This window comes from Spodoptera frugiperda, chromosome 30, assembly GCF_023101765.2.
Source record: "Spodoptera frugiperda isolate SF20-4 chromosome 30, AGI-APGP_CSIRO_Sfru_2.0, whole genome shotgun sequence".
In the NCBI taxonomy this organism is placed as follows: Eukaryota; Metazoa; Arthropoda; class Insecta; order Lepidoptera; family Noctuidae; genus Spodoptera; species Spodoptera frugiperda.
In genome coordinates, this window is record NC_064241.1 from 3,995,148 (window position 1) to 4,009,256 (window position 14,109).

Genomic DNA, 14,109 nt, shown 5'->3' on the forward strand with positions numbered 1-14,109 from the left:
CGATCCCATATGTGCTTCAAAAGTTATTCGAGGTCAAAGTCCAACATTTTAGGTTTATTGAGTTTTTCTCAAAAACTGTAAGTTTTTTCAAAAAAATATCTCAGACCAAATTTGTAGATCTCAAAATTCTCTACAAAATGGTCCTTATAAGTTTTTCTATAAGTATTACCGTTTCTAAGATAGATTCGTGTGTCCCCACACACATTTTTCCACTTTGGAAGCGTCTAACTTTCAAACGATTGATTTCGACGAAAAGTGGTTTTAGAAACCTTAATGTCTTTTTTAAAGACCTATCCAACAGTTTCGGAAATAAATATCTGTCCGTCCGTCCGTCCGTCCGTCCGTATGTCACAGCCTGGACTTATTCGTCAACTCGGCCGCAATAAACTCGTCCGCGAGGTCGAGTCGGGAAATTTAAATATTAATTATTTTTTTATTGTGCATCTCGGCCGAACCACGTGGTCGAGTTGATGAAGCAATTTTTTCGTATCTTGTATTCGTCAACTCGACCGACATTGAAAATATGAGGCATTATGGTACAGAGATTGACAAAAGTGTTTCGTTTTTAATATATATTTTTTTATTCTTCTATGGATATATTATATAATGTATTGTTTAGACGGGGAATAAAACAAGATAGTGGACTGTATCGAAATAGGTGTACTGGTCTAAAAATGCCGTTAATTATATAAAGTACAAAGGTCCCGGACAAACATTAATATCTTTAAGAGCGGTTGAGGGGTCCGTCGCGGTTGGGTCCGAAGAAGCAAGTGGTGGTCCGGAGCCGGTCGTGTCGCTCGCTCGCCGCGCCGCGCCGCTCCCCACCAGCTGATGACGCATGACGTGTACACGCCGCCGATGCGTGATGGCCGCGCGTGTTGTTGGGTTCGCTTCCCAACAGTATAATAACTTAAAATTAGAATTAAGGACAGATATAAAGATGTTTTTAATCAGGCATTGCTCAGTTGATTATTAGGTTCATTTCTGACCACTGATAAAAATTGCGATAGAGATACAAAACTATTTTAACTAATCAGGATATATGTAAGGTCATGATTAAGATGCTACATTTTACAAAACTAAAGGGTGATTGTAATGAAACATCTACGATCTTTGTGTTAGCACAGGACGCATTTTAATTCGCCTAGCAAAATAAATCTTTCCATGATGTGCCTTAAACATTTTCTACTCAAATGTACATTTTATACTCGGTCGAGATGACGAATAATAAAAAATCTCAAAAATTAGCCGGGTCGACTCGACCGCATAGTGAATGTTCCTACGGTCGAGATGCACAATGAAATAATAGGTACATTTAAATCTTCCCAACTCGACCGCGCGGTCGAGTTTATTGCGGCCGAGTTGACGAATAAGTCACAGCCTGTTGGGCCACGAAACTGTTGGGCCTACATAGTTGAAACTTTGTAAGATGGTGTATTTTGGTAACCGCTATTCGAATTTTGAATAAAAATTTATAAATTTAAAAAGTAAAGGGGGGCACTCATACATGGAACTGATTAAAAAAAAATTTTTTTTCAGCATACATATCCGTGATGGGTGTCTATGGATAGGTCTTTAAAAAAGACATTAAGGTTTCTAAAACCACTTTTCGTCAAAATCAATCGTTTGAAAGTTAGACGCTTCCAAAGTGGAAAAATGTGTGTGGGGACACACGAATCTATCTTAGAAACGGTAATACTTATAGAAAAACTTATAGGGACTATTTTTTAGAGAATTTTGAGATCTACAAAAGTGTTGGCAGAAATTTTAAAATGATAGTGAGTTATGTTTTTTTCTTTTTGTATTGGCAAAGAGCAGTAGTAGAACCGGGTTGGTTATTGGTCAGTACGAGTCTGACACTCACTCTCGTCTCACCCAAGTTGATATTCTGAAAACAATTAAAGGATACTTAAACTATTCCTTAGCAATTATTTTGTATCGAAAACAATTGCTAAGGACTAAATTAAGTAACCATTAAATTTCTCCAAGTACGATGGATGACATGTTAGTTTAATTAATTTGTTTGTAATACCTTGTTTCGGATTAGGCATTTTTAGATCTCTTCTGATGAATGCCTAGCGGGTTACCGGGCTCGAATAACAGGATTAGGAACGGGGTGGTTTTTAGTCAGTAAGAGACCAACACTTCTCGCTTCACCCAAGTTGAGAGAAATCATTGAATGATTTTCCTCCCACAAAAAATACCCTTTGTCTTTCTTCATCATCACACATTCTAACTCTTTCCTCCAATCGACAGATTTCATCAACAAATACTACAATACTCATGTACCCAATCCACGAGATTGATTATCAAACATTCGCAGAACGGTACACAACTATTGTCACTGACTGATCGGATTCGATAAATATCTGGATCAGAAATAATTCCTGTTTTCGGTAGAATGCGCGTAAATGTTAATAAAGTACGTTATATTCGATTAGAGTAATAACTGGAGCTATTATTAGTTCATATCCAGTGTTGTTGGAATCTGGGAATTGGTTTACGATATTTCTATATGGGAATTGGTTTACCTACGAAGATCGAATTCATACCACATGCTAAGATAGATTGTTTAATTTAAATAATTTAACGATATTTTTGCAAAACTAACTCACATTATAACTAAGCATTTTATACTTTTGGCTTGACTTTGGCTATACTTTTGGTTAGAGTCATTATGTGGTAGACTTAAAAATAAGCAAGAGTTAAAACGGCAAGACGCATTTAATGTCCCTAGTATTTGCAAGTATTCATAGTTCACGGTAACCACTTACCATCAGATGGCGCTTTTCTGCAACCGTTGTGGTATAAAAAAAGACCAAACAATTTACTAATTTATTAACTGACCGTATAATCAGAAGTAGGTAACATAAAAGTAAATAACGAAACACATAATGAAAATATCTATGTAGTTTATATCTATACATTGGCGCACCACTAAGTCAACTAACAAGATTCAGAATAAACAAACATAATAATAATATAACAGACAGCAGTCACTCCCTAGAACCCACTATACGTGTCTCAGCATTTAATCCAGTTGATGCACATGCAAATATTGGTCATACACAACATGTAGTTACTCTTAAGCATAACATTATTTGACCAACTCCACGACTAATGTATATCTACACAACAAACTTGGAGCCAACAATTTGGTTTAATTTATCCTACAAGAGTCACAGACAGAGCAGTACTTATACCATTAACTAGCTTCTGTCAGTGGCTTTGTTTGCTTTTCCTTGGGATAAAAAGTATCTTATTACCCAAATCAGCTCATAATATCTTGTCTGTATACCAAATTTCATCAGATTTAGATTTATTTATTCGCTTAAACATGTGTGTGTACATACAGGATGACGACATCGGAAAAGTGCAGACATGTTTGTCACAACGTGACGTCATCAAATTCCGTTTAGTAGTTTCAGCGTATTTGACGGCCAAACAAACTTTCACATGTGTAATATTAGTGCGATAGACCAAAACGCCACGACAAATGTTTGTCATAATCACCAAATCACATTTTGTGTCCCATCTTGGATCAAACCTTTTGTCTTATTTTGCTACAACATTCACAGAACTAAGAAAATATGGAGATATGTCTTTACGACTCGAACAAATAATTCTACCTTTGGAAGCAAAATTATGATTGAACGGTAATTCATTTGCTTGGTTTCCAAGAGGGGTAGGGAAATGGCATTAGAATGTGTATGCCAACCTTTTCTTCAATTGTTTTCGAGGAAGAAAGCAATTGGGTGAAAGGACCAAATTGGAGGGACATACCGTGAGGTGATTATGAAACCCTTAATGTGATTGAATCGGGAATTCTTTGGTAACCATAATTAGTTCGCCATGAGCAAACTGTGGAAGAAGCCAGATTCAACCAATTTAATAAGAATTTCTAAATACCAGGTAAGCGGTTTATGTAATTTCTTTTATTTTGTTTTCCAATGTATGTTGTTGAAAAGATATCATTTATTAGGTCTTTTGAGTCGAAACATTAGTAAGAAAAGTTTAACGAAATTTTTTATAAGTTAAAGTTCTTTGCTGAGTTTTCTAATGTGAAATTTGCTTATCAGAAGGATTTTTTGTGGCATAAAATAAATTAGTTTAAACAAAAGTAAATCAAATAAAATCAAACTATTGTATTGAAAAGTCCAATCAAAGCGAAACAGTATAAATACTCGTAAAAATTACAAATGCATATTAATAACCGAATAAAATAAATATGTACCTACAATCAAAATACAATAAAATAAATAATTACCTCGATATAAACTACCATTTTATCGCGCCCCGTCATATTTTATGTACGAATATTATACAACGGGAAAGTAAATAATATTAATCAATAAATAATATAAATAATGCCAGTCAACGTTTTATTCAGATGTAAAGCCCTGGATATACTGAGGGCAATGTTTTCAATGACGTTACAGTAACATTCAATTAAGTTGCAAATATATTTTGGTTGTTATGAATTGATAAGGTTTTTGTTAAATTAATGCATCAATTTTATCAAATTATAATGTAGATAGATAGACTGCCTCGTTGGTCGAGTGGTCGCAAGTGCGACTGCCGGACAAGGGGTCTCGGGTTCGATTCCCGGGTCGGGCAAAGTATTAATGGGCTTTTTCGGATTTTCGAAAAATTTCTCAGTGGTAGCACGGAGTCTGGAATTGTGTCCAGGATATGGCAATAGGCTCACCCCCTATTACATGGGACTTTAACACAAAATGGTGAAAAGTGGGTGTACATTGTATAGCGGCATTACGTGCCGTAATGTGCACCTCTGCCTACCCCTTCGGGGATAAAAGGCGTGACGTTGTGTGTGTGTGTGTATAATGTAGATAAAACTTGAATTTAAGGAGTTTAAACATGAACAAAAATCTGTACAACAATCACTCTTATGGTGACCGCTTAAAGTGCCTTATTTTAGGGTACGATCTTCCACCAACCAATTATGGATATTATACCAAACCTTACTATACTCGTATTTTCTAAAGAAAGTCAGTCACACAGCAGTGGACAGCCACGGATTTTTGGTATACCACAAACTACGCAACATGTTGCACACGTCAGTGTATCCATAGCTTTAAAATAACGATCAACAAGGGAACAAAGATACAAGTTTCATTTACGATAAGATAACGTAATATACGTTGTAAATATAAAATTTATGATACTATTAATACAGGTCGGCTAAAGTAAAATCTACTTTATGTACTTTTTTCAGGGAAGCCATGTAAAAGAAATTCCTTTGACAGCAATTGTAGCGAAATACTTATATTCTTACATATGTACGTTCGAAGTAAAGGAATGGTTATTGGATATAGATGTTCTTGTTTTCTCTGTTAATGTTCCATTAAGGTGTCGAACGAGTTATTTCTTTTTTCTGAAAGCTCTTGGGAACGTTTGTGACTGTAAATGTCATGTGTTAATTAATGTTTGTTTCATTGAAAGAATTCAGTTGTGAAGTATTACAAATATATAAAAAGCAAAATAAAGCATCTGATTCCCGAAGCTACAGACTACATAGCGAGTTTAGCGGGGCTCCGGCTTGAAACGCAGGAGTAGGAACGGGGTGAATTTTAGTTAGTCTGATATTCCCTCTCGCCTCACCCAAGGCGGGAGAAGTCATTGTATGATTTAGCAACCCCACGTAAAAAAAAGAATCTTTTAGTTAGTAGAATCTAATCACGCTGTAACTCAGTGTATTATATACTTTATTCGTGTACAACTGCAATAGATCGTAAATTCACTAATGAAATGAGATAGCAATGTCTTGTTGAGTGTCGCAAATGTAATTGTAACAACATTCAGGTACTATAAGCATGATTAATTGTTCCCTAATCAGACAAAAGTAGATATACCCCATATCAATTAATGTTCCTCATTTATACTATCGTAAGACGTACTAAATTAACGAGAAAAGTTATATTACTTACAGTTGGATGCGCGTGCAGCTCATGATGAAGAGTCCCACTGTGACTCGAAATACGTAGAGCTTTTCTCCATTAATTTATGTGAGTAAACCGTGATTTTTAATTAATATGTTCCTCTAAAAAGGTTTATAAATAGCAACGGGCTATTTGAATAAGTACACAAAAAATATGTGAACAAACACATATTTTATACAGCCTGAACACCCAGCTATTTTTATTCCTAGCAAAATATTTACCGCATTTTAAAAGCACTTCACAACGAGGAATTATTAAACATTCTGATGCTAACAGAAACAAACGTAAAGACAGCTGAACTATGTGCATTATACAGGGTCGGACTTGGCATATAGTCAGGGTGACCCTTGCCAGCTGGGCCCCTTACGACCAAATCACAGTTAATTAAGTGCAGTTCACTGCTGCAGTCGATCTCCCCCTTTTTCCGCTTCAAGCCTCTACCCGTCCCCTTCTTTAGGTCCTCATCATACATCGATCTGGAGGGTCTCTGCTCTGCTTCGGGACCCCGATCCAATGTCAGGGGCCTTTCTAGCACACAATACATCCCTGTATTAACACCCTTTTACCTCGACGCGTGCAAAGTATTATAACACTCTTCCTGTATTAAATATGAACGAAAATGGAAGTTGCAGTCTTCTCACCTCAAAGAGAGTGACTTGTGTTTTTGTAATTTTGTACCGTCACCTGTCATCTTAAATAAGTGTGTCGGTTTGGAAGTGAAGCATGTTTTTTTTACGAAACAGAACAATAGGTGCTGGCGTTCACACAATAGGCTAAAGAAAATGATTTCAAGGAAAAATATTGAAAACTAGTACTTTGACAAACGATGAAAGGTCGCATGCGAAGAAATGTTTTGAACTGTAATAAAAAAAAAAATACTAAATATAAAATTCAATCCAGGCTTATCAAGTTCTCGGAGCTGCGGACTGCCTAGCGGGTTACCGGGGCTCCGGCTTGAAAAGCAGGAGTAGGACCGAAGTAGTTTTTAGTCAGTCACAATTTGACACTCCCTCTCGCCTCACCCAAGGCGGGAGAAGTTATTGGATGATTAGAAACCACTAAAAAAAAACAATCAAGTTGTAGTGTGGATTAACCTTTGAAAATGTTCTAACATTATTCAATGGTACATTTTATGAATTTGTTTGCCAAACACAAAGCCCACAGTACCGTACTAGCTAAGAATATCAAAATTAATAAACGTAATGGCGAAGTTTTAGAAAATACAGTGACCAAGTTTCACAAAAATATCCGGAACACAATGGTCGACTAAAATATTCTGATATACAGGAAGCGTTGCCTCAACTTACGACAATGTTGTTGTACTACGGTGTCCATGTCTTTGTGAATATCAAATGGAAAATTGGGAAATATGTGCATTTTGCTATCATAAAGAGAATTTACATTACAGGCGAGTGAGTGAGTGCATTGCAAAATATTTGTGCTTCAGATACAAAGGAAATGTAATATCCTTTTTTAAAGACCTTTGTAACGAGAGGTGAAGTCTTTTGTATAATAAATGTCACGAGACACACTAAATTGATTCTTATGTTCAGCTTAATAACAAACTTTTTTGAATGTTTCCAGTGATTATTTCTTTATTTTCTAATTTATTGCAGAATGTACGTACATAGACACATTATATACAACTAGGGCAGTAAAGGACCCTGTTAATTTATTAAATACAAGGTAATTTACAGTTTTTTTAAGCGTGATATGCAAATCTTACAATCCAGACTGATATCTGCCAGTAGATCTACTAAACATTGAGCGATCTTGTAAGTATCAAAAAAGTTATTCAATCTACTGCGACAATGACTTACAAAATAAGTTGTACAAGCTCTCCAGACTCTATTTACAAAGAGCGCCCACGACACGGCGACGCCAACGCCGGCTTGTTACGATTGTCAGTTGTTACAATTTGACATTTGTAATGTTCAGCCGGATAATTAATTTGTCTATCAAACGACATGAAATTAAGGACCTTATTTTAGGAAGACAAGGCTTAATTTAGGTTACGATATATTTATTTTTGTGAACAATAACATATTTTTGGTTGAATCAGAACAAGGCCGTGTTATAATGTGCTTAGAAGACTATTACTGAATTCCAAGAACTTATTTGGGCTTTGTTTTAAGAAAAATACTGTGTGCCAAAAGTAAAAAACACTCAGACGACAATGACTTGCAAAGTCAACGTACAACATATTCATAGATACATTGCATAGCTTTCAGTCACCCAGTCACTGTCAATGATTAAGTATATCAGAATATTTTAATTTGCTAAAATAACAACGACTAAATTAATTTAAAAACATAAAAAAGATTAAAAATAGAACCAGTATTAAGAACGAGATAAAAAATAAAAACAATCCACAAAATCAAAGTATGTAGGGTCACACTACTAGTGAATCACGAGTTCCGAAGCGTAACTATGAATAAATGTGCCTTCCTTGAGTCTCAGATAAATAAATAAATGCTTAGTTTATTTGACTACAAGTTACATAAACCGAGCATATGTGACTGCACAGTTAGAATACGTAAATGCTCTGGCTTGCCACTTTTAAAAATGTTTAATGTTGTCTTTACTATTTTAAACTCGTCGGAAGTTACACTGATACAACTATTTTTTTATAAATGTGTCGTTATTTTTATTAGTAATCATGTATACACACATTAGGAACTGGAGTCATTGGAGTCTTATGTTCAGCACCAAATAACATGATGATGAATTCTAATTCCAACCCGCCTTGAACATACGTGGTGATTAATGCTCAAACGTTCTCCGTACGAGAAGCCTTTGGTCAGCAGTGGCAACATATAGGCGCTGTGGATGTTAGTGATGTGGAATTGTAAAACTTATATGATGACCGCTGATGGTCAACATAAATCTTGTACCAGTATGATCTACTAATAAAGTTATTTGAACTTGAATTTGAAAACGACTTTCAATGGATCGGAGGTTTGACTTACTCACATGCTCAACTGATTTCAGCATTTACTTTATTTATTGTGACAGTCAAAATAAAATTCATAGCACCATTTTCTAATACTTACAAAAAAGTTAAATGAGGGTCGTAGGCGTAAGTTGAGAATATATATTTTTCCCTGTTCGCAAGATTAAATGTTGCGTGTAATGTAACGACTTCGCCATGGGGGCTAACATTTTCTTTAAGGGCAACATTTATAAACAGAACATTTTTATATACAATTTGATGCAGAAATGGCGGAACGCGGTACTCAATTGGTTTTGGGATCAAGTGCGAAAGTACTTAATATTAAGTGAGACTGTGCTTAGTATGGCAGTTAATTTTTTTCTCCGTCTGTATTTGTTGAATTTTTATTTTTGTTCAAGTTTCTCTAAGTACCTACTACTGCTGATATTTGGAAAGGGATCTTGTGCTCAATGTGTCGTTCGATTATTGCTACCTACTATTTGGATATTATTATCCACCAAAAAAAACATTAAATGACCCAAGAAAAACAATTACGTTACTATAACTTAAGGGGCTAATCTCAACATAAACAAGCTTTATTTTGCCAAAACTTCTATCATTTCTCAAAGCACGAAAAATAGATATATCTTGCTGTCAACATATTTTGTTTCCTTTCCTCGATACGTCAAGACGGTGTTAAGACGCCGTGTTGGCACAAAATCGCTTGAGCAAAACTAGGGCAGCATTCGTTTGAATGGTCAACACTTCCAAGGGGTCTGGACATAACAAAAGAAAATGTTTGTAGGAAAATGCATTCAAGGCCGAAGTCGAAATGGATATATTCAATAAGCTGTTTGTCATTGAGATTCGAGAGATCAATTTATTTTTACGCGTGTTGGAAGAGGCGATGAATTATTATCATCAATCTTGTTGAATTAACACATAAAATGAGAACTGCACATTTTTGTAAGAACATAATATTCTTTGGATGAGTTTGCTTTAAGTAACTCTGTAATAATTAGAAAAAAAAATATCATAAATTGTTATCTTTCGACAATACTAACTTTTATATTTTTTTTCCTAAAACATACGAAACTAATAGAGAAGTAAGATGTTTTAATTATAACGCAATGTCACATCATTTGACAGAAAACTGTACCAAAAGACCAAAGGCCCAGAGCAAGGACCAAAGGACCAAAAAGAGAAAATTATCCAAATTCAAACCGGTTTCATTAAAGAGGACCCCTAGTTCACCAATTAAAAGTCCTTGCACATAACCCTGTAATGACCGGTTTGTATTCAGGTCAGTGGGTAAATATTTAGGAGAAAAGGATCAAAAACAAGCGATGTTTGTATTTTGAAAGCGTGACTTGTCTACAACAAACATGGAGAAGTAAACAACACGGGGCCAGCCAACAATAGTTCTTTGATTTTGATACAAATGTTACTTTATTTGTTCCCTAATGACCTTGGAGTTTGTTTGTTAAATTGGTAAACTAAAAGGTTGGATGTTAAGGAAATAATATGTGAAGAAATGTGTGTGAATTTTCAATGTGTATTTATTACATACATATTCAATTAGAGATTAATTTTTATTTTTAGGTATTTTGAATACGATTTTCATATTATAGAAGGCATATGACATAAAAGAAAATTAGCAACTAAATTTTATGTCATACCATTAAAATATTAATGACTAAGGATAGGTATAACAAAGTGCTATATAGTTTTTTCGTATTCAAAGGATACGAGTATTTTCTGATCAATTTCGTTGCTACCTTATAGATCCAAGTACTTAAAAAAACTAGTGAAATCTCCTCAAGTCTAAGTTACTGTACTCTTTATAAAAAAACAAGAACAATACTATGAACAAAGATAAAACGCTACAGTTTAGTTAGTAGTAAGCCAACCATTGTAGAATTATTAAGGTTGTCAGATGTAGGACGAGATTAGCTCATCCCAAGCTACGATGACACCCAAGTTTATTCTCCTGTTAATAACACGTTGGATGTAACAAAAGATATTGGATAGGAGATAGATGGGATCATTGGTTTAGTAGTTGAAACAGTGAATACTGAATTGGTAGTCCAGAATCATGTGGTAAGCTTTTTTTTTTACAATACGATCCATATGTGGTCATACGGTCCGTGTCTTGACCCGATCTTACAGTTCAAATTTCTTATGGAAACCACTAGGGCTCTGGTATTACGTGTGTTACACAGATCAATAGCAGTATCATCACTTATTTCTATGAATATAACTGCACAGTTGGTGGGGTGGCTTGGTCGCTGGATGCCGTGCAATGTGTAGCGGGTTCGATTCCGGCACAGAGCAACTATTTATGCGATCCAAAAATTATTGTTTTGTGTCTGGGTGTCATGTGCTTGTAAATTTTATGTTTATAAACGCACTCACGACACAGAAGAAAATCCTAGTATGCAACAAATGTAGAAAGACGAATATAAAATACAGTGGCGTATATTTAGCGTAATATTCAGGAGGCATTTCCAACAACAGATGGAAATGCACTGAAAATAATGATGATAAAGCAAGAAAATACTTATAGTAAGTATCTATAATTAAGTAAAAATTGTAAAGTTACATTAAGTTGTACGAAACATCAGCTTTAATTTATGCTGATTTCATTCAGTGTGAATATCCAACAAAATGAAGTTGTTTTCTTCGTATACATTATTATGTAGTACTCATTAACGGAAAAATGTTAATACATAATTTCTGAAGCTGGTGCGAAATTAATTAATATTAATAAGAACAGAACTTTATGGAAATGGATCTTAATATGTAAGTATTAAAGCACAAAATACAATAATTATGCAAAGCTCCAAAGTTATTTTCCTATAAAGAGACTGAATCTTTTCATAAACAAGGTTTTACTTAAAAGTCTTGTTCAGACGACATTTTCTTAAATCCAAACAAAATTGTAGCTTTTGTTTCAAGGTCTTTGAATTTTCAAGATTTACATAATCAAAACAAAACCGGCTAAGTGGGTTTTATAGCAACTTATTTCGAGGATATTAATGGTGCTTATAAAGCATCAAAAGGTTAAGTGGAGTATTACTTACTCCTGACGTAATCCAGACAAAATATTATTGATGAAATTTTAGATTTAAAATTTTAATGCAAAGACCATAAGGTATAGTTTCGCTTACTCACACTCTTATAGAGAACATACCAGAACAAAAAAGTCAATAAGTACTGGTGTTATTACTAATTGATGCAACCTTGGTCCTTTCTTCATTGATTCGAATATCCAAAGGACCAAAGTTACCCTTAGGACATCAACCACAGATTGGGCTGCGGTTTTCTGGTCTTCACTCTGTTTAAGATGCTGTTATCCAACCAGTCCTTGTTTGTCTGAAACCCAACCACAATTACCAATTTAATTGGATGCCCATAAATACGATATATCTAACAGGATCGAATAAATAACAAACAATAAGAACCCTTTTCCTTTATACGTGAAATGTGTTGAAATATGCTGTTAACAAACATGTTCTTTCAAAGCGTTCATGGGAAAATGGTTTTTATTGTCATTTATGGGAAAATGTGATCTTGTCCGTATAAAAAAAAAAAAATAGAAATAAAAGCCGATTATTTCAATCACTTCGAGCTATTAATTTGTACATGTAAATAAATACGCTTCTAAATCAGTCATAGTTTAAGTTTAATGTAAGTTAAGTTTAAATTATAGTTTAAGTTCTAACACCAGAAAATGTTAATAAAATATAATAGTACCAATATATTTAAATTAACATTTTCCCATTTTCCTCAATAGATATAAAGAAAAACGTTTCAACTACAATAATATAAAACTGTAATCCCAAACAAGCTCAAAATAGCAACAACAGAGCATTTTTCTTAATGAATTGTACTCATAGATCCGTATCAATGCACATATAGACAGTGACTTACATAAAAAGGACATAATATGTGCCTCGCTTGAATATTTCACACCAATTCACGAGAAGAGTCCGCCAGACGAAACAAGTTCTTTGGGGTCAAAGACCTTTATTGTCGTGCTCATGAATTTTGAATCTTTATAGCTAACCCTAGGATCTCATGAAAGCCTGGTAGGTACTGTCTTATAAAAAGGATTGAATATTTAGGTCGCCTCTGTTGTGACGCTAATGTAATTACTAAATGGATTTGTGTATGCTACAGCATTACGCATTACGTTGATTAAAGCTGCTCATTACGGGTTCGCGTATTATTTTCGTAATGTTTTGACATTTATCCGTTTTCGTTTCGTATTCGTAAATTGGACTCCTAATTTGAGTTGCTCGCTTGTTTCGAAATGAAATGCTTTACGTTTGGTGGAATGGTATTTTATTTAGAATTTTTAAAATGAAACGAAATGCTGTCGAATTTTCTGTTTCGTCTGCTTAATTGAATAGGTTTGATTTCTTTTAAATTAGGATTTTAATGTGTATTTTTGTCTTATAAAGGCCGGATGAAATAGATTTATCAAAGAAGTCTGTTGAACAGGATTTATAGAATGCCTAAGGGTATCGTATTTGAACTAAATTGGAAATAGTCCTAATACTTATTTTGAGAATACCAAATTATAAATACTAACAAGTTTATTTATGAAATTCCGTAATGTAATGGAAGAAGTAAAAAGTATTAATGTGTTAAAAGAATATTTTCTGCACCAGGAACAACTCGACGGATTTGGTAATGATAGGTAGATACTTTCAACGTCTTCATCTAACGAAAGATTCGATCTATAAACTACTAGCTTCTGCCAACAGCTTCGCTCATGTTTCAATGGAATAAAGTATCCTATCACCCAAGTCAGCCGAGTCATACCCTGTCTGTAAACCAAATTTCATAAAAATCCGTCCAGTACTTTCAGCAGGATTGATGAACAAACATCCAAACAAACACACAAACATTTATAATATTAGTATGGTAAGTCAACATACTTACAGCTATACTACTACTATTCTTATACAATCATGCCCAACGGTGTTTCCCAAGGCACGTAAATTATGTTTTACGACTGTGGACACACTTGGTTGTAATTTAATCTTTAATGTTTTGGGACTAGGGTCGAGATTTGAGATATGGCATCGTTATTAAATATTCCGTTTCCCGTGTGGTTTGTGTAATTAATTTGATTGGTACTTTATAAATATCAATTTCGCAATATTGAACTTTTTAGTTTTACGTACCTCTGTAAAATAAAAGTTAATT